Source organism: Struthio camelus, chromosome 1, assembly GCF_040807025.1.
Source record: "Struthio camelus isolate bStrCam1 chromosome 1, bStrCam1.hap1, whole genome shotgun sequence".
Taxonomy (NCBI): domain Eukaryota; kingdom Metazoa; phylum Chordata; class Aves; order Struthioniformes; family Struthionidae; genus Struthio; species Struthio camelus.
Window position 1 is genome coordinate 50935731 of NC_090942.1, and position 22667 is coordinate 50958397.

The window sequence follows — 22667 nt, forward strand, 5'->3', positions numbered from 1 at the left end:
GCCGTTTTTACTTTTTCCTCCCAGCATCACTATTCTTTGTATGGCTGAATTAAATGTTTACTGATCCTAAGAGTAAGAGAAGGATTACGTTTAACAGTGCTTGGGGCACTCAGCAAATGAAATACCCCTGCTCCAGCTCCTGTGCTGTGTCAAGCATACGTGGCTTTAAACTTAACTCAGTAGACAGATGCTGGAACTTTTGTTTTGGCTTGATTTTTTAAAACACGGATATCAGATTTATAGACAACACACCAATTTGATTGAAACTGCAAGCAACATGTTATGAATGTGACCTATTCATTCTCAGCTTGACCGGGTGTTTTTTCAACTCCTTTTACCTTGGCTCAGTTACCATGAAAAAAGTGACTGAAGAAAATTGGGAGAAAATTCAAATAAAATTCCCTACTGCCTGCTGACAGCTGTATAGTCAACAGGGAGTACTATACATTAGTCAAATCTCCCATATAAAGACTCAATTCACACTTAGAGTGTTGTATAAGGCATATTTTAAAAAGTGCCTATTGAGCCAGCAGGCAGGTAGCATCATCTGTCTGGGTTAAAAGATTAGCGAGAAAAAAAAAATGTAACAAAGTAGTAAAAACATCTGCTTTTCCAGGTTAGCAACAAGATTTATTTATGATTGATCCAGCAACTATGTTTCTTTAAATGATAAGTCTCTGCTCAAATTAGTGGGAGACTTGGGAGAGTTTGAATATTTTTCCACTCAACATATCAAAGCAACTTAATACCCAGAAAATGTAGTGAGCTCTTTTTCTATATATATATAGTGGTAAGCAATTTATAAAGCAAGTGGAGTGTGACCTGATCTTTGTGTCCAAGCCAGTATCTTAATTTAAGATATCATACAGTAAATGATATGTTGTCCAAATTGCAGTTAAAATGAGCAGCCTGAACATGTGTTAGTCTTGTGCAAGCGAGAGCTATCCACCAGAACACTGTCCTTGCAGTTTTTTATATTCAGCAGATGCCAGGTAGAGTATGTTTGCCCTTCAGAAGGAACTATTGAAAAAGTTGAAAGGACTATCAGTACCTGATGGCTTTTTTTGATGATGTCCAGCACTGCAAAAGGCATACATTTCCAGTGCCAGCAAAAACTGACTAGGAAGGTCTAACTCGTTCTCCTGGGTGAACATTGACTTTTTGGTGTAGACATGCAATGTGTAGGAGAAGAGAGTAAAGAGGCAGAGCAAGTGCTGAGTGGAAAGCTGAGGAATAGATCTCAAATGAATAGCCTTTTAAGCTATAGAAACAGTGACAAAGATGCACTCTTCCATCTTTGTAATAAATATTTCTGTCATTTGTTTTGTCAGACACTAAAACAAAAGGGAAAAACAAACAATATGCAGCTTGCAGCCTTGATGGCTGATAGGAATTTTATGTTTTTACCTTAACAGTGGATGGATCCCTAGAAAAGTATGGCTGTTTACCCAAAATGAATGAGAACCATTTGCTAAGACACAGGTTTACATGCTGCAAAGTTCCTGGTTCTGCCCCTGGGTCCCACTGAGAGTTATCTCATTATCCTGGACACTGTCGGATTGTTCTGAGATTTCTGTAGCTACTAATAAACACTTACATATCCATGTATGATATTGAAGATGTTAACTGTCACACATTGTACTCTTGCAAATGAAACAGCTCATTACCCCTGTTGATGGAGGTTTGCAGCACATTAGGGTCTTCATTTCCAGTTTTACCCTACTACAGTACTGATTATTTCTTTAATTGAACTTCTCTTTCTTTAACCGAATTTCATTGTGACAGTAGTTTCTGCGATGATCTACACAGAGCCATGCAAGATTTAGGATACTGATTACACTTTTGGCTTTTTAGCAGAGAGTTCTGAGGAAGTTGTTTTTTCTGTGAAAAATAAAGGAAAATAAAGAAACTTAGCCTTTGAAATAGCAAAGAAATATTCAACATTTCAAGGTCAAGCACATGTGTGGAAAGCCAGTGAAGGTTCCCCTTTTCATGTTCATTGGCCCTTTTTATGAAATTACTGCTTTGCAGTTCCCCTCTCCTTTGATGTCTTCGCCTCAATGTTTTGGCTGAAAGCAGGAAGTAGAGCAGTGGGTGAAAGCTCACACACATAAGGGAAAAAAAGTCAAAATATTTTCCATGGTCAGAAGGGGTTGGGGTTTGCACAGAGCGCAGTGAAACGTTTAATTTAAAATGTGGTGAATCCAAAACCAGTCGTGCCCACCTCTCTGGGCGTAACCAGAACAGAGCAGGCACATTTAGTTCAGTTCCACTGAAAACACAGACCAAGCACAAGATGGAAAAGGATAACACAGGATGGGGAAGGCTTCAAGTGATGCGGGGAGAAAATTCCACAGGAAAGTATTAGTGTGAACATAAGCCAGCTGTGTTATTTAATGATGGGAGGCAGGTCCTCTGCATGCTCAACTTTTTATATGTTTTCTTGTAACAGCCAGGCATTCCATTTGGGCAACATTCATAGTTTGCAGAACTACTCTAAGGCTGCAGATTTCAGTGAAAAGCCAATAAAGCAATGTGGTTCTCACTTTGCAGTAAGTATGGCTGTTCTTTCTTTCTTGTTCATTGGCACTGCCTGTCTCTGCTGCCGTTTCGTATTCTCTTAATTTTGATAGATTCTGATTAAACAGAAAACTAAAAAAATACGGCTGGATCTGAGTCGCAGCTCGTTTTGATACCTCAAATCCCCTTGACACTCAACAGGCCTGCAGAAACTCCTATAAGAGACATATTCTGAGTAAAAATAGTGCCCAGCAGCCCACAGATACTGTCCAGACTCTGTATTCCTCTCTTTTCCATTTACAACACTTAAAGTGTACAAAGACCAGAAACGGAGCATGTCCCCCATGGGGGGGGTTGCCTTATCAGGGGGGAAATCTTAAACTGGGGTTGCTGGCTATGATGGCACTGCCTTCATTTTCCCTACCGCCTTCCCTCTGCTGCCTGATAAAGAGACAGGCTCAGTTGTAGGCTGATAATCATGTGAGAACATGGGGAAGTCTAAGGATCTGGGGAGGTCAAGAGCTGCGGCAAGTTAGTGCACAAGCTTGCTCCAGTCATGCTCTGTGTGCCCCCCCGCAGCCGTGAGCGTGGGGTGCTACGGCATGCGCTGCGGCTTTTGGGAGCACAGAATGTGGTATGGCCTGTCCTAGTTTAAGGGCAGGACAGGACATTCACCTATGAACGCGGCGCTGTATGTTTCCATGCGAGATGGATACCATGGTAATCATAAGCTGAGTAGAAAAAAGCTCTCTGTGGCTGCAAAATTGCTTTCTGTTGCAACCTCTTGTTTTCAGGTGCCTGTATCTATGACAAACAGCTGCCCATGGGGTTGAATTTTTCCAGACAAAGTCACTGTTCAAAAGGTAAAAAGTTATCTTTGAAACTAGGCGCAAAAGCTGAGCTACTATCTGAGAGATGAGAAGAATCATAAAATACCCTTTACCCACAATAAAAAATTATCAGGTCTTTATTTGACTGATTCTGTAGCTGGACTGGCTGCTCTTGGACATGCTGTATGTTTTGCTAGTGCATACTTAAGTCCCTAAACTGTACCTCAGGAGGGCTAAGGTCCACTTTAAAAAGGAAAATGTATGGGCTGTGTACTGGCAACAGTAAGAAGAGATGCCAAGAGAAGAGCTCTTAGAAAGCAGCAGGCGTGGTGCTCCAGCAAGTAAGCCCTGAGGTGGCTCCCCTGCCCACACCGGGACATAAGCCAGTGACCACCAGTGAGCATTTGGCAGTGGCTAACAACACCAAAGTCCAAGTCGGTACATATAATGCATCGTGACTGTGGGGAAACTGGTAGAAGCAGCTATGTATACAGAGCGCCGATGCTGATCAAAGCCTCCAGAATGCTTAATTTCTTATGTATGTGATGTTACATGTGCTGGGACCCCTATGTAAGTCTTCAGATACAAGCTCTTGCTGCTGTAAATCTCACACAGCTGGTTTAAGCTAGGAGGTCAGCCTGTAAATGGCAGAGGTTAAGGGAGAGGCTCCCTCCTCTGCTGGAGCAACGCCTGCGAAAAGGTAGTAACCCCCAGCAAAATAGCGGGCAGGCACTCCGGAGGGTGGAGATGTGTTCAAGCACTACAGGCAGGTTTTGTGCTGCTTGCTTTAGGTTATACCCACAAGTGCAATCCGCAATATTTCTCCAATTATTTTTAATGAAATGCCAAAATACCTCTAGCTGCCCCGTGCAGGGGATAAAAAAAGCAACAGAAAATAAATGTGGGTCCTGAGCTGTTGTCAGTAGCTGGGAGGCACATGGGAGGCTGCTCAGTCAGTTCCCAAGTTTGAGAGAAATAGTTCAGCCAACATTCATGAACAATTCTCTATGTGTGCTTCTGGCATTATAGCCTGACATGTGAAACCTGCATTTTTCTCCTTAATAACATGTAATCAACTTTCTGCTCTAAAAGTTGCAGGATGCTATGTGTCTGTGTGCATGCAAGGGAGGAAGCATAACTATTTGTGCATGCAGGCTTATGTGCATGCATGCTGAAAACAGCAAAGATTTGCTGACAAATTTAGGGAACTTTAACTGACCTAATTAGCTACAGAGTCCCCCTCCCCTTTTTTTTCTTTGCAAGGACACATTGCCTCGGGGAAAGTTCTCTGACTAATGGCTTCTCTCAGCTTCAGAGGTATAGAGATTGTATTTCCAGCTGAAAGCCTGAGTTACTAGGGAGGCTGGAGCTGAAACTTGTTTCAGCCTGTAAATCACAGGACTATGTGCCATGGGCCAAGCTCTGTTTTGATTTGGTGCAGTGTAAAGAGATCCCTATCACAGTGCTCCATATAAACATCCAAAAAAAGATCACATTTCTAACCCCACAGCAAAGAGCAGATGCAATTTTCCATGATTCACTTAGGGGTTAAAGAAGTCAATAGAAGTGTTACAAAACTTGAGTCCAGTTCAAAAATAACTCCTAGCTATACATTAAGCAACCCTCCAAATACATGATAACTTCTGGGAATGTCAACCAAACAGCGCACAGACGGGTTGGTAAATTGCCCCTGCGTCAAAAATAACGAGTGTGTTTGTTGAGCAAGGTCATTACAGTAGTTCAAAACTTGCGGTTGGCAAGAGCCTCCTGGATGTTGCTGAGTCTGCAATTTTGTAGCAATACAAATATCAACAGACTGGCCAAGTAGCGCAGAGTCAGTTTTTGTAACTGAGCACTGCAGGGATACGCTCAGGATGCTGATTTATTAGCAAATTCATCAACAGTTGAGTTAGGATTTCCCCATATAGCCTTTTGAAGTGCAAATATGAACAAAATTACGCTGCTTCGCAAAGCCAATACATTTTATCCAAAGCTTTGCATATGATTTTGATTTAAAAATGCACAAGTCTGAACACATTATTTGGAACGTTTGTTTGTTTTTTCTCCAGCTGGAGATGCACTCAGATCCAAGTATATCAAAAGATGAAGTAGCTTTGCTAAATATCCTCCAGGGGAAAAAATAGTAATTCCAAGTATTGAAAGAAATAGGTAATTAACATGACATGAGGCATATTTGGCACCACCAAAGTACTTTCCTGGCTCTCTATTATATCTATATAACTCACTATCCTTGCTGAACTTTATTCTTACAACACTCTTATGAAGAGCCTCATTTTTTCTAGTACAGTGCATGTTTTATGTGTATAGGAACAGATAAAAAGTTCACAAAAAGTTAACAAAATTTATCAGACCATTTCTTTTGGGGGTGGTGAAGGAAATCAGCATCTTCTCATGTATATTCTGTGTGCAGAAAAGAAACTACAGTTGCTTATTGTAGACTCTTCACCCACGCTGTAGCTGAATAGCAGTACAAATGTCAGAAGTCTTAAATCTAGCCAGGAATCCCCACAGGAGCTTCCACCCTTTGCTTCCCAGATGTTTCCCCACCCTTTGCTTCCTTGATCTTTTGGAAAAGTCCAGAAGGGATTTTTTTAGAAACTGTAGAATTAAATAGCAGTTTCTCTATAATCTAGCTACAACTGTCTATAAAATGGCTTACAATGGAATTATACAGTTTCAGTGACAGTAATTTCTACTGTAACCTTTTAAGTGTCTATAGAATCCTATTGGCTTCCATTTGCTATTTTGATTTTTCCAGAAAAGCAGCCCCACCCCCAAATACCAAATACTCCTGTTTCCACAAAATGTGCATTCATGTCTTCCTGACACTGGTTACCCACATCACTATCTCTCACAAGCAGGAATCAAGTGACTAATATCTATCTTTTCAGTTCCTCACTTCACTGGCTGCAAGTTCCAGATTTTTTGACCATCTAAGCTTATTTTATGATGTTCTGAGATCTTCAAGAACCCTGATAAATGTTTTGTGCACATAAGCAATTTAAGTGCAATAGGCACTCCCTCAGGCCATTTAGCTCTTTTTGATAAATGTTAGTTTAAGAGCGGAGACACTGTAAAACGTGAGCTTTTGGAGTTTTGAGGGGTGGCAGGGAAGGGCTGAAGGAAGGAGAGAAGTGGGAGGGAGTCTTTGTGCTGGTGATAGAGCTGGTGGGGATGTCAGCCGTGTTCATGGGACCTGCAATCATAGCAACAATATACCTTTGTCTATTCAGGTTGGATAATTTAGTTTACTAGGTTAAACTGCCAGACAAGATTTGCTGGTTTTTCCTGCCAGTATATAGAGGATGGCTCTGTCCTCACTGAACCACAAATAGTACCACCCAAGGACAGTGCGGAGGGAACATGATATGTAAGAAGAAAAAAACAAAATGCTTCGAAGATTTTAATTTGGGGCTGAGGCAAGTTTCAGGAGAATGAATTACTGCTTAGTTAGGAATGGAGTGGGAAATAAAGAGAGGGTAGTGGCTGAGACTAAAATATCATTCTAACCTTGCTATTAGTTTAGAGTTCTGTTTTATTCTTCCCCTTTTTAAAAGCCTAACATGAAAGTTCTTCTTCAAACAGTCAGCCATCTGGCCCCTTACTGGATTTTAATGCAACTCCTGAAATCTGATCTGGATTCATATAGGCGAGAGAGTCCTTTGAAGTTAGCAAGCACATAAACACAAAAGCTTTATCAGTACAGCCATTCATACAGCAGTAAGTGATTGCAGGGTAAATTCGTCCAGCCACAGCCTGTCCCAGAACAAAAAACATTCCCAACAAAGCATCTAATTTGGAGGACAGGATCCTACTCCCTGAGCACACAGCCTCCAGTTACCCACGTGATGTGTCGTGTACTAAATAGGAACAAGAGTGGAACTGACCCTGCGACAAGCTGCTGGGCTCTTACACAGATGGCTGTGGCCTGAATCATTCACTGATTGTATAGCAGCAGCAGTGCACTGAAGCTTTAAGAAGATCTAGAAACAAGGTTCTTCTTGTGTTGTTCAGTAGCGACACTGTGCCAATGAGCCTGGCAGAGTCTGCTTCGCGGGATGGCTCAGGTCAAACTAATCTGTGGTCTGTAATTTTAGCCCTCTGCCCAACACAAGGTAACAACAGCTTCTTCTAGCTGCCTCTTCTCAGAGACCTCTTGCCCACTGCTTCCTTCCTACAGCCTAAAAAAACAACAGTTTCTGTCAACATTAACATAGTACAGAAAGTCCATATATTCTATAATACTGAATGCCAAGAAATGTCCAGTCAATCCACAGCATGTCGTATGCCATCAGGTAAACCTGCAGGTTTCTCCTAAGTCGTCAGAACTTTGTTAGGCGGCGGGTTGTCCCTTAGCTCTGCTTGTCTCATCTCTGAGCTCCCTCATAGCCTGTCAGGACTGTCATCTACCGGAGGCATTCTCAGATGAAGCAATTAGCAATTAGCTCAACATCCTTATTTCCCATCCCCATCTCCATTTTTCTAGCTATACCTCCATCTTTGGGGATGTCACCTATTTCTCCATATGAAGAGTTGTGAGAGTTCTCACAACTTCATAAGAGTAGAGTCACAACTTCATAAAACTGCAAAGCTGATTAGATCCCTGCTGTCTGAGAACAGTATTTCCTATCATGGCCAATTTACATGAAACTGCGGCAGCTCCAGGACTATATCATGTTGAGTTTTGATATAGCTTTATTTGTCTTTCTGTATAATTGCAATTTCCCAGCAATTGCAGTATAAGTTTCTAATACGGCAGACATTCTTATCTTTAGATTTCTGCTGAAAAATTGTCAGCAGGAGATAACCCATGATTCATTAGTGCCGTTCTGCAGCTTGGCTGTTCCCACCACAAATCACAGTCTGATTCAGCAATCTTTTTCTAGGAGACATTTTATTATTTTGATAATATTTTCCAACTGCTTGATGGGAAATAATAGGAACTAGTGGTTAAGCATCTAAAACTGTTGTTTCCTTCCAAATTACCTAAACTGCAGCCCATTGTCAGACATGAACTTTTCATGAAAACACTGCCTAGCTACTAAAACTTGGTATGCACTTCCAGTACCTCCTTGTAACAGTATCTCAGGAAAGTGAAAGCAATCTGGGATGACTACGATGTTTATTTTATTTCTAGCTAGCAAACAATTTCATAATTACTTTATTTCAAAAGATCTATAGCTCCTATGCCAACAAAAAGGCCCTTTTACTTTATTTGAACTATATTTCTGTCATATGCAGCATCTAAATAGTTTCCACTCTCTCACTGTAATTTTGAAACCAGTACAAAATATCTGCAGCCCCGTGCATGGTTCTTCCCATTATTAAATGGCTTTCATATGATATGTGTTAAGATATTTTTCTGTTGTACATGGCAATTACAAGAAGCCTTTAAAAGAAAAATATATTTAGTATTAACATGCAAGTGATTAAAAGAGCTGGGAATACACTGACCCAGACACTTTTTCTGTAAGATTTTTTTCTCAATGGCAGCTCACATAACCATTCTTCTGAGACTTGAAGGGGAATTTATAAACTTGACATGATCAAAATGTAACTCTAGAGTCTCACCACAGCACTTGAATATATTTGTCTACTGACACTAAGTCTCTCCCAAGTTTGTATTCAGCTCATAGTTGAAAAAAATACCCCTCGTATCCTTGGGAGAGGCTTACCTGGCCCTTTCTGCAAAGACAATGGGGGCTTGTAGATATTTTTAGCTAAAGCAGACCTCTTACCAAAGCAAATAAACAAAAAAGTGACATTTTTCACACATGTGGATTTAGGCCCAGGACAAGTATAGATTTTTATAATACACAAAACGTGCAAAATGTACACATTGCTAGTGCCCTTCTTATGTGATATTTGTTTCAGAACAATACTACATGCTCTTTGGAGTTTTCCAGGGACAAATTCATTTTTTTATTCCTTATTATCCCCATTCTGGAAAGTCTTGAATTCGCTTCTTCGGTTTCTCAAAACCTATCTGGACTGAATAGATACCTTTGCACAATAATGCTTTCAGGTTGCTGATTTGTTCAGCTAGATTACCCCTGTATGTTCCCATATTCTACTCGAAAGAATTGTTGTGCTCCTTCCTGGTCGGTTTGTTGGAGCAAGCAAGAGGTGCTGGCTTCAGTTTCACAGTGATCTACTTGTGCTCTGTGGTATGTTAATTTTTCTTCCAGGTACCTTACTTCTGCTACAGAGAATTTACATTTTTGTTTATTGAGGTTTAGTCCAGTCAATCTGGTTCTTTCCAGAGCTGCTCCGAGCCGCTGGTCATGTTATTCCGCTACTTTTCCATAGATCAAAATCTCTCTTTAGACCATCAAAGACTTGTTGTACTTTCTTCTGAAACAGCTCAGGTGCCAAAACTAACCCAACTAGGAGCTTGAGGAGCCTGTGCCTCCCCAGTGGCGTGCTGAACGTGAACAGCCCTGTGCTCTGTTTCCCTAATGGCACCTGCCAGCACCCTCCTAGTGCATCAAACATATGGAAACATTTAGCATTAGCCATTAAAAAAAAAAAAAGTTTTCCTTTGTAGGTAGAGGGAAAATTTCCCCTTTCCTACATATTTACTTAAATATTTGCTGCTTATAAATAAGCAGCACTTTCCCTCTTTGCCTCTCCCTCCCCACCATTATCTCTGCACTGAAGATACACCCAGTAATTTTGGACACCAGTGGAGTACCCATCATATGGATAAATGTTTCTCCTTCTACCTTCGTCAAAAAGATGTAACTGTACAAAGAACTGCCATTAAGGACTTAAGCCTAGGGAGCCTAGTGATCCTCCTCTTACCTTCAAGGTGTTTATCATGAGCCAATAGTATTACATTATTGGGGTCTTGCCACACTACTTTCCAGATCTGCTTCCTTGCAAAATCCAACCCTCACACATACTCCTCAAAAAAATCTTGACCTTGCCATTGATTGTCATTAAGTAAAAAGTCTGATCTATTTGGAAGGAGAAAGGTTAAAAATTACAGGTTTTTTTCTTCTCCCCCCAAGAACTGGTTGAGTGAAAGAAAGAGGTGAAATCTAGACTGAGGGACCCACAAATGCCTCTGAGCTCTTGGCTGTAGCCAAGTGTCAACTATATTTCAGGCGAAGTCCAAACATGCATCAGGTGCTCCCTTCTCTCCCGTGTTACTAACACTCTGGTTTCACAGAAAGGCAACCCCAACACACATGCTGAACGGGAGATGAAGTACACAAAGGGATTCCCTCTGTGGAAGCAGACAGCAAGACCAGCATTACAGGGAAATTAAACCAATGTATTTGTGTGGTGTTGCCTTAAGGGAGGCAAACACTCCCTTGAATAAGGTCTGTGAGAGTGCTGACATTTGCTGTGTTTTAAGAACGATTTGCCTCTTTCCTTCCCATGTCTCATCCAGTATTGCAAGTCTTGTCCTGGCAACTCAGCACCGTCTACAAAACATTTAGGCTGCTCTCAAGGTGTGACAGCGCCATTGAGAGAGAGGTTTTAAACCAGTCTTATCAGGAAAAGTGGTGAATTCTGATCACAAGATCCAAAGATCAGTGCTGATTTGAAGATGCATACCTGTGCTAAAGGTATGCCACAGCCCCTTATGGCAAAGCTGATGACTCCCTTCCCAACACCTTTCCTCCCTGTTTCACAGCAGATAAAACACCACCGGTGGTGCTGGACAGCCTAGGAGAAGGGATCCTGCTCCCAAACATGTGCCAAACAAGCACTGCACCAAACCCCTGCCACCATGTGGTCATCCTGAAGAGGCTTAGAGATGGCGGGACCATTTCTGTCCTTAATGCAATCTGACTGTACAGACCTCCTTCTCACAATGGACATGTGTCTTCTCACAAAGACATGACCCTACACCCACAGACATAAGGCAGAGGAGAGGACCTGTGCCTGCAGGCCTGACCCAACCTTGAGATGCAGGTTGAGAGAGGAGAGGGGGAGAGCTGTGTGTGAGCCCTTCAGTTCACCACCTGTCAGAGCTTGCATGGTCGCAGCCTTTTGTCTCCCTTTCCCATGGACAGACTGGAACACACAATACTTTTGCTCAGGATGTGGATCCTGGCTCTTTTTTTGCATTTGCTGACATTATAGGGAGCCAGAGCCCAAGCTGTAGATTTGCGGTGACTGAGCTAGAGGCTTTTATGTGGGGATGCAAGGTAGTTTAAGGTGTTTCTGGATTTTGAGAGCAGGCTCAGCTGCTCCATGAACATAGCCAATACTCCTCAGATGTTGGCCCTCCAGGCCATGGAATATATCCTGACCTGTGTTTGTGGGGAATTCAGCATGAAAAGGGTCTGTGTGCAAGCCAAGGCTTCAGGACAGTACCATAACAAACAAACAAACAGATAACAGTCATGGTATGTGAAGGCATTTTCCCTCAACTGCAAAAAAAATGTGCTCTTTGTAATGGTAAAAATCAGTTCTTACTAGGTAAGAAATACGGCAGTTGCCCAGGGAGCTGGCGAAGCTGTCATGCAGGGATTGGGGGAAGAAAGAGCAGTTGCTGTTCCTTTTTCCATCCAAGCGGACTTTGGATTCAGTGTTTCTCCTTGGTCATTTATAATAGCTTTGTGTAAACAAAACCAGCAGATTTCCTGATAACCTCTGCGAAAAATAATTTCTTCCTTTTCTGCATTTGTTATAAGGATGTATGAGCTCCCTTGAGCAGTTTCTGTTACCAAGAAATAGAAGCTGTTTATAGAACATGCAAAACTTTCCAGAGAAGAAATACTCATCAAGTCCAGCCACAGTCCTGGCCACTGGTATATAACAGACTCTTCTCTTTTGTCTTAAAAGTCCTTCATATTTGTGTGAATTCCCAGTGCCAGGCCGTGAATAATGTTAGAAAGTGAAATCAGGTGCAGAGTTTTCTTCTCAGACACATTTCAGACTGGGTCTTACCATCACTCACAACTATATTTTGCCAGTTGCTGTGTTCCAGTCTCTAGGCATGTACATGGGCAAAGCTCTGCCGCTCCAGTAACTCCCTGGAGAGCACTGTGAACAAAACTTTTGCTGGACATGACCCATAATATTAGCAGAACAATTAAAAATGAAAGCAGATAACTACCAGTGTTTCATTTGCTTTTTCTTTTCCCTCTGATTTTCACGTGGCGCGTGTGTGCAAACGCACATTCGTGTACATGGGCATTTAGAGGCCCCTATGAACACCAAACCACAGAACAACGTTATCTGCTTGTCTGCAATGCTGATGTCTTCAGAAGTTTTCACTGAAATCAGTATCCTTTCTGTGCAGTAGAGACAATATCTGACTCCCACAAAACAGGAATTGAGAAGGTTATTCAATCACACTTTTCTCCAGCAAACCATCCCCCAGAAAGCAGGAGGACAACACCTGTTGCTTCCCCATGGATAGCAGGGTGACTGTGCATTGGGAACAGCAGCTGAGAGTGGGAGGGTAGGAGAAGCCTGCGAGCAGCCAACCAGGAGCTCTGGGTTCAGGACCGCAACCTGCCCATGAACACGGCAGTCTCCTGGGGAGGTTTGGTATTCTGCAAGCTCTGATACTTGTTTCCCAGTGTTCATCTGCCAGTGCTCCCTGGGATGCAGGGAGATCGTATGCAGGTAGGTATCCAGGAGATTGCATGAGGCAGGATGCATACTCAGCTTCTATGGCACCCATGTAGGTTCACTGCCTGGCACATGGCCATTTCTCTGCCTTCCCCATCTCCTGGGCTTCCATCGTTCTATGTCTCGAGCAAGTCTTTCCACTCAGCTCTGTTGTCCTTGCCTTCCTCTGGCTTTAAAACCTCCTCCTCCACATACAGAAGTGGGTTTCAATCTGCAGCATTTAAAGTTCAAGTTGGTCGTGAACTGGCTTCAGGTTGTCTTAAAGGTTCCTTGTGCAGTAAAAGGGATGAGTCACATCAGCCTCCTTTATCAAAGTCAGAGCCGGAAACAACTAACCGGCTTGTACCCACAAGTCTTCGGAAGCCAGGCCCACATGTAAACATTCAGGTACTGAGAATTAGTTCAGAGGTGGATTGTTATCAAATATAAACACCGTGATTCCTTAACGTGCTATCATGGACTTACACCATTGCTTCTTATTGATGCTTGATTGCTTCTCATTGTTCCTTCTTGCAAAAAAGGTACCATCCCAGTAGGACTTGGTAGTCCAGCCTGACAGTGCTTTGTCTTGCCAAGTAGACTGTCTCAATACTGCACTTGAGAGATGCTTGTCTGCACATTCCTGGAAACACAGCCACAGCTGCCCTTGCTCTGACACTGAACCTACCAGCATAGGTCAACCAGACCACTAAGGATGATTTGAGGATGACAGGGTAACACAGCGGAAGATAGCACTCATATTTTCCATAGCTGAGCTCAGTGTTAGGCCCAGGCCAAAGGAGGTGCTTTCTAGGCCACTTCCATATGTCAAATCACTGGAGTCAGTTTCCTCTCACAATAAGTACTCTTTTCTCTTCTCTAGGAAGGGGATACTAATTCATTCATATAGCAGCACCTAATTGCAGAGTCTTGTCATCATCTTTTCCTGAATAACTGGTTAGAAGGTGTTTATCAAAATCCCCTTCACCAGGATTTGGAGGTGAGGATTAAGGAAGTGTGAAACCAGACATGCTATTAACAAATTTGAATCTAATAGCTAGCAGAGGACAGTGGGAGGAAAAATAGATAAGAGTGACCAGACCTTTCAAATCAAATAGCTGAAAAACAGAAATGTGTGCTCATATTTAAATGAAAATGTCACAAAATCATGTGTTAGGGCTGTTATAGTTGCTATAGATATAAGGACATAAGGCTTTGATTGATTATATTTAGGACCTGATCATTATCAGGTGCATCTCCTTAGATATCTCATAAGCATTCCACAATCATGCCATAAAATTCAGAATCAGGTCTGAAGGCCCATGAAGTTGTGTATAAATTTTAAATGGCCTTCTAAAAAATCAGTATATTTCAAAGATTCTTTGGTATGCCTTAATGTTGTCAGTATGCCATGTAACTTCATTTTTGAGGTAATACTGCTCATTCAGTTTACACTTATAATGCTAGAAATGTAATTTATATACGATGGAAAGACTTTGCCATTGAGTTCTCCTCTGCAAGCATGAGAAAAAATCTAGTAAGCATATATTTCACTGAAATCCTGAACAAGGAACACAGAGTCCACTGTGCGTGGTATGTATTGCCGCTATTAATCAAGAAAGCCTATTTCTCTAGATAAGCAGTACAAATGGTATGAGAGGCATCTATGGCAATGAAGAGTCAGTTTTAAAAAGCTATGCCTGATGGCAAAAGCAGAATGACTGCAAGCACTTTGTGTTCCTGTAGCAGCCTAACACCTCCCAGATATTGGCCAACCTTAGATTCCTGCAGCCGGGTGTTTCACACGCATTTTGATTGTGTGATTGTGTATTTCCCCCAGTGGATGTGGTAGCCTATGATAGTTTTCACTTCCTGTTTATAAGGATGTGTTTTCAGACTACACTGTGAGTTTACCAACAGGAGTTGCTCATTTTCAATACTGCTTACGGTCAATTGTGGAGTGAACAGCTTTCCATTCTTGTGTCTTTTCAACACAGTTGTATTTTTCTCCCAGTGAAGCACAGCTATGGCCCAATGCATAGCCCTAGGTAGTTTTTGTGGTATTACAGGGTTCTTCCAAGAACACACAGGCTCATCAGTTTATATGGTGCATGTTTCCTTACATTAGCATACAACTGTGTTGTTAGAATAACATAATTTCTGCACTTATTTTTTGTGCTCTCATGTTTAGATTGGAGACAGTTCAAACTTCTGCAAGTAAGTGTTCTTCAGTGTTCCTTTCCAGTTCTTCTCTAAACATACAGAACTATGAATGGTGCATTTGCAGTTGTGTAGCCCCCGATTGGGTTTTCTAAAGTGGTTGCATTGTCACAAGAAACCTTTTGTGTGAGTGTGTGTGTGTGTGTGTGTGTGTGTGTGTGTGTGTGTGTGTGTGTGATTTCAATCAGACCATTGTATCTGGGTTGTGGATGCCTTGTTTATCAATATGTTTTGGTTGTCATCTACTTTTTTTTTCATGTCTAGTAGGTTGAACATGCACAGTAAGCAGAAACACGTTAACACTAGCTTCTCTAAGGCATTTAGAAAGGGTTAGCATCTTTGATTCAGCATGGTGTCCATTACCTTGCATGTGCTGATCTTTTTTACTGCGTCTGTTCTAGGTAAACTATATTCCAAAAATCGTACTTCCTCCACCTCATACAAGTTATTTTGTGGATTTGCAGTTCCAGAATAAAAGAGACTTTTTTTTACATTTTTTTTCATAATTAATCTTTTATTTAATAATGACAAAGGCCACAGAGCACTGATAATCTCTGAACAACCAAAATGCTGGTTGAACCTATTGTAGCCCACAGGACCAACTACTTAAAAACATATTCCCTCTAATGGCTATACAAATCTTTATTAAATTGCATTTTTTCCCATTCCTCTACCAAAAAGGAAATAAGATAATAAACAGATACTGCCACACTGTACTGGTTGCCATGCTGCCTTCAGAGGCCTGGACCAAAAAAACCCAAGAGATGAATTGATGCTTGCTATTAAGCATATAGAAATTTAATTGTTGCCTTGCCAAGTGTTTATACTAATTAATCGCTGAACTGTAATTTACCTGTTTTACGATTATCTTAAATTTGCCAGATTAGAGTTTGAATTTGCCAGACTGCCTAAACTGAATGTTCACTAACCTAAGGACCTATGTTAAGATGAAAAGATGCAGAATAAGAATCACTACAACTTCTCTTCACATTCTACATCTCCAGTTCATTACAAGCTGCCAAAAAGATGAGCCTTGTTTTTGTTTCAGGAAACCAGGAAACTATTTGCCAGATATTTATGATCTATATGGGTATAAATCTTTTTGAAATATAGTCTCAACTTGGAAGGGTCTGTGTTCATGGTTGATTTACAGTGCATTCTTAATGCCTAATTATTTCATCATGCCTTTTGCCAGAGTATGAATAATTCATGATCCTTCTTTAACAAAACTAAGAACAGGTTGATTCATGATCTTGATCCACAGCCAGAATTATGAAAAGTATATGAATATTGGAGCAGCTCAGGATTAGGAAAAAGGGAAGAAGAGCATGATTCACTTCATATCTAGATTATTCGCAGCAGCATCCACACGTTATATGGTAAGGACTATGCTGAGTAAGAGAAGGGAATTTGCAAGGCATTACTTGCAAAACACTGCTGAACACTGACCACTTAAGGGTTTCATCAGCTTCGTAACCTGATCGCAGGCTATCTTTGTGGGACCATTGTTCAGGCATTGACTGTGGACTCATTTTAGCTGGTGAGTCAGAAAGGTAACCATGATCCGAGGGGACAGGAGCTGGAAGCTAAATTTATTGCTCACGGTGCACCCTCTACTGTCCAATTCCTTAATAACTCCGGGCAAAGTTTTCTGACTCCTTTAACAGTCTGTGTTACCCTGGCTTAAAACATCACAATGTGCACTAGGACAGACAAGTGATCCAGGGAAAAAATGCCAAAGTAAAGGAAAAGATCAACCAGGTAACAAGCAAATATGCACGAGAAAGACCTTAAAGGAGAAAAATCAGAATTTTTTCTTTACATAGCTACCTTTGAGGAAGTATTAAGGCCAAACCTTTAATCCTGATTGCATTACAAGTCTCCCCGAGTTCAATGGGAGATCCTCTTTCATGAATAAAGCAAGATAGGGTCAATAGAATTAGGAAGCCCATCTGCCTTCCTAGACCATCAGATATATTTGAGGCTCAACTTTCCACAAGAAAGGGCTTAAAAGAGAAGCTGATTCAGGCTTTCATCTATTGCAGCCACACATAGTAAGTAAAACCAACATTCTGGCCCTCTAGGAAGCAGAACAAAGGGGTAGATCTGTTAAGGTTATTTTAAAAGCATATCTCAGGAGACCTGCTAGTTTTGCGTCACGTTTTCTGTTGCTCAGGGATACTAGGGTCACAGGGACCAGCAAAGGAACTATTTGCTTCAACTGTGCTCTGTATGGGGAGACACAAAATACCGTGAAATATCATGTCCTCATTCAAGCTTGGACACCAATGTGCATTATACTGTAAGAAGCAGTGTATCCTAATTTCATTTTCAGACCCTTGGTATCATCTGCTATCCATCTAAAATATTTACTGGGTTTTTGGAAGTATTATGACAGCTAAGCAAGGAGTCAAAGTTTAGGATGGCTGTCAACTGAGATTTTTTTAAACAGAAGACTTGTTTCAAGAGATGTAGCAAGAGCCAGGCAGCGAGAGGCTTTAAAAAGCAGTCTGCACAAAGTACTAGATAGTGTGGAGCAGGAGACAACTCTGCTGTGCTTGGACTTGTCAAGTAACCTTTTCCCTCTTTGACTTCTGTTATTTCAGGACGGTAATCTGCTACTCTCAGGCCGTTGTCCTTGGCAGAGACTGAAGCATAGCCAACACATGGATATCCTTGCTCATAACATAAACACAGGGTAGCAATGAAAACGTAGAGCCTAGATTAGGGGGAGCTCACTGCAAAAAATATCTTTTCCTCGGATATTATCCTCTGTGCTTCACAGCATTTGGCATCAGCCTCAGCCTTCCTGACTGCATGTGAGAGCTGACCTGGCAGTTTGTTAGCACTGTAAAGTGGCATCTCAAGTGTTTTTATTTTCCTTTGGCAAAGGGTTAAACTGTGACTTAGAAACAACTATGTAGAATTCTTGGTTTGGTAAGATCTTCTAAAGCTGTCTACTGATGGCTATTCTTTACCAGTCAAAATGTAACGTGAACAGATATTTGACAGGAGAGTTGCGGATTACAGAGGGAGGGTGAATAAGATATGAGTATGCATGTAATCTGTTCACTTAGTTACTATGATGTCTAACGCAAACTGACATTTTAAGAAAACAGTCTAAAAGGGAATGCAGCGTATATTTATGGACAGGATATATTTTAATGAAGGAAGCTAGTTCATGTCGTCCCTAGGAAGGCGTTCACCCCACATGTACAGTATCTTTTACGAGTTGCTTCAAGATCATGCTTGAAGTCAAATTTGCCAGCTGTCCCAGTAGGAAGGCACTTGGGATAAGGCATTCCCTAGGAGAAACTTCCAGAAATATTATTCCTGCAGAGTAAATGAATTTGGGTTTTAGCAAGCTCTGCCTAGATGCCTGCATGTATTGCAATGGCACCTCCTGTTCGAGCCTATGCAGACAATACGGACCAGAAGCCCGAGCGCGGCCTGTGACAAGGGGTTTGTATATAGTTTGACTCTGTGAGGAAATGGATGTTTAGGGCTGGGTCTCAGGAGCAGTTTGGGCTACTGGCCACTTCCTGGACTCATCAGCTGAAGTACAGCAGCCCTGGGTACCACAGTTCTGTTCAAAGAAGGCCACATCAAAATTCAGAGCTTAAACTGAATTCAGAGCTTTCATGTTGTGGCCATCCCACAGCATGAAAAAGACATACATTTCAGAGCTCGTTCTATTTCTAACAGGTCAGTGTATTTACTATTTATTTGCTCATACAAGCTATGTTTTGCAGGACTGCAATACTACAGACGTCCTCACCCCCAATATTGGGCTATACACCCTGCGGTAGGACCAGTTCTGTATCAGGGAATCAAGCTGTTCTTCTGCTTAGTGAAAATTCAGCAAGTTAAATAAGTACCATTATCATAAAGTATAAAAATAAATTATTCTCCTTAAACTGCATTGCTTAGCAAATCAGCACAGCAGAGCCCAGAAATACAAAATGAGTGTTGTTTCAGTAGAGCAAAGTGACAGGGCCAACAGCAGATGCATTTCTTGGCACTAAGCGCAGCAAATTTTGTAAGCAGCAGGGACAAACCTGTTTCACCAAAGATTAAGTCTACACAAAGGCATCTCATTCAGCATTGGTAAAGAGGCTCATCTATTGTCTTTGGCAAGCAGCACCAAAGATAAAGTACCCTGGAGACAAAATGTGAGGCTAGTTGGAAGCACACTTGCCAACCTGAAAAGAAAGAGAGACAGCACAGTGGTAACTAGTGAAGAAACAGCTGGGCATGGTGGCCCCAGACCGTGTCTTTCAACCCATGTTATCAACACTTGTTCATACAGCAAGAGCGCGGTGAAGAAGCACTTGTCAGGTTCCATTTGGTCACAAAGAAATGAATAGGGCCCAGTGTCAAAGAAGGCAGGCTGGGGGCTTTTATTTGTTCTCTTTTAATACTCAACAACATTGGAAAGGATATAGTTAACTGGGAAAACCAGCCATGTGCAAATTTGTGCCACAGCAGTGACTTATTGCTGACATTTGAGAAAGGCCAGGAAGATTCCAGCAGATTTTGGAAGTTATAGGCAATCATCAACACAAAATGTAAGACACATACTTCTAACACTTTTTGCACTCATGCCGAATTCTAGCGCAGAAAAGCATGGCTATTGGCCAAGTCCAAAATGCAACATTTATAATGTGGCTAGTGGCCAGTCCTCTCAAATTCAGAATTTCACCCCATGGAAAAGCTGTTGTCTAACTTCAATTCCTCCATCCATTTTAATTTCCCTTTCAATATTTATGGCACAACCTCATTTCTGTGACCGTACTGAGGAAAACAAATCTGCTCTAAAGTGTTTAATTGTATGAGTTATGTGCAAGTTTCAAACTAGTGGCAAAATGTGAACACTTCTGTGAAAAAGTTGGATGCCTCTGCCCCAAGTTATCTGAGACCGAGATGTTCATAATCTTTCTTTCTTCCGTTTGGATTCCCCACAAAAAGAATCTAAGAAAGTCATCTTAGTGGCAGTGGATTAAGAGTCATTATAATGGCCTTTGGCTTTACAAAAAAGTTCATTTTTTGGTTAAGGAGGGCTCCTAAGGCACATACAGTTTTAATGATCACAATGAATTGTAATCTTCTAAATAACCTTCCTCAGAGTTCTATTTTCCAGAGAGGAAATCAGGAGCTGCAAATGGTCCAAGAATAATAACTCATTACAGCAGAAGTTGGCTGCTGAGGAAGCCAGTAGTTGGACCATCAAGAGATTGCTTATTTGACCTGTGCTGAAATAAAACGACATCCATGGACCATATCAGCACTGATGGATCAGTACTCTCAAATAGCAAACGCGTGATGTGGAATTTGTGACCGGTTCTGATTCTGACTCTTTGTTTCAGATACAGTACATGTAAGAGCCATGCAAGCTTTCATCGCCTAGACTGTACCATTAACGTGCAGCTGCCTCCTTGTTGAGCCAAATATCTCACAGCAAACCTAATGAGATCAAACCGGGGTTTGTGCCCTCGGCTTGAGAGCATGCAAGGAGTTGGCCGCAGAATCACAGAACGGCTGAGGTTGGAAGGGACTTCTGGAGACCATCTAGTCCAATCCTCCTCCTCAAAGAGGGTCACCTAGAGCGCATTGCCCAGCATCGTGTCCAGATGGCTTTTGAATATCTCCAAGGACAGAGACTCCACAACCTTTCTGGGTAACCTATTCCAGTGCTCTGTCACCCTCACAGTAAAGAAGCTTTTTCTCATGGTCAGACAGAACTGCCTGTGTTTCTGTTTGTGCCCATTGTCTCTCGTCCTGTCGCTGGGCACCACTGTGAAAAGTCTTACCTCATCCTCTTGACACTCTTCCCTCACATACACATTGATGAAATCCCCCCTCAGTCTTCTCTTCTCCAGGCTGAACAGGCCCAGCTCTCTCAATCTTTCCTCATATGAGAGATGCTCCAGTCCCTTAACCATCTTAGTAGCCCTTCACTGATCTGTTTATACAAAGAGCTGACATAACTAGGCTTCAATGGAAGGGCGTCTTTTCCACCGCAGAGGTTAGCAGAGTTTATAAAGGTGGAGAAAGTTGGTTTTGTATAAGTGGAAGAAGGACAGGTTGCTTTTTGTTAGGACTCAGCAGATTTAGGGTTTGCTTACTAATCTGATGCAAAATGGATGATTTCAGGGCATGCTGCAAGGTTAAATCCTTCTTCTGTACTACCAAAAATTTGGAAATAAAAAAAATTGTTAGAGTATTGAGGTAATTTTAGCATTTAGTTTGGTTGTCTTGACCATATTGGAGAATACTGGTGCATGTCAGATCTGTTTTTCTGTTTTCAGCTTTAGGAATGTATCACTTTTATCAAGACCAACAAAAACTACTACAAGACACATAACTCCTTTCTCACTCCCTTTGATATGGAAATATGCATTACTGAATTGTTCCAAGGTTAGAAGTAAATGACTGTAGTTCACATTGCTGAAATAGCTCCATCCAAACTTACAGCTTATGAAAAACAAAGCAAATCATCCTCCAGAAAGAAATCTTGGTCATCCTGAAGACATTTCTAAATAATAGGTAACTTCCCCTACTGTGACTTTCATTTCTCCCTTTCATTTAAGCTTTTAACTTTGATACAATGAGTATTTTTCTAGTCCCCTTTTACATGCTTGGGTAGTTTTGTCTGGTTTAAGAAGGAATTTTTTCAAGTGTCTGTTCAAGGAAGTAGCCGCAACTAGTTCTGCTAAACTGAAGGTCAGCTAATGTTTTCAATATGGTCACTTTTCCAATGGTTTTGAGTCAACCCCCTCTCCACTTATATACATAAAAATAATGCATATATGTGTGTGTGTGTGTGTGTGTGTGTGTGTGTGTGTGTGTATGTATGTATGTGTATATAAAACGTGTGTGTGTGTGTGCGTGTGTGTGTGTGTGTGCGCATATATATATGTGCCTTTAAAACTGCTTTCTTCTAAAGTAGGCCTGTGAGGTCATTGCTAGAGAAAGAGAATAAAGTTTTCTAACATACCATAAAGATTAAAAAGAAACAAAGAAAAACTTTGAACAATGAGCTTTTAAATAATAACTTTCTATAAAAGAAAAATGACTCACAGCATTTCTTCCAGATACGATGAAACCTAGTGAACAGAGTTGGAAAGAAGATTTCACACACATACACTCTTTTTTTAACATCAAAAATATCTGTGACATGTAGACGGGGCACCCTCTGTCCCATGAACTGGAGCAAACTGCATTAGTTTCCTGCCTACCTAAGCTACCTACCAAAAGTTTGAGAAGGATAAGAGCCACAGCACCTTCCACAACACTTTCTCCATTTCTCTGAATCAGGATCCCAGCCTTGACCCAAGCTCCTGAATGCCAATCCTTGATCAGTGTCTTTGGCCGGGGCTCATTCCGGGCTGAGTTTGCATGTAAAGTGCTGGGAGTTGTGCTGACCGCAGGGCATACGCAGGGCCTGTAGGCTGCTGGTTTGTACTGGAGCAAGCGGTTCACACAGCTGTTCCTGCGTGT

General features: G+C 41.5%; 1 long non-coding RNA gene across 1 annotated transcript in view; it reads left to right on the forward strand.

Moving 5' to 3' along the window:
• LOC138066688 (uncharacterized) overlaps positions 1–22174 on the forward strand; it is a 33809-nt gene extending 11635 nt beyond the window's left edge. Inside the window, exon 3 of the long non-coding RNA XR_011140061.1 lies at positions 20534–22174. This is a non-coding gene — a long non-coding RNA (uncharacterized lncRNA). The remainder of the gene's footprint in view (positions 1–20533) is intronic.
• The last annotated feature ends 493 nt before the right edge of the window (positions 22175–22667 follow it).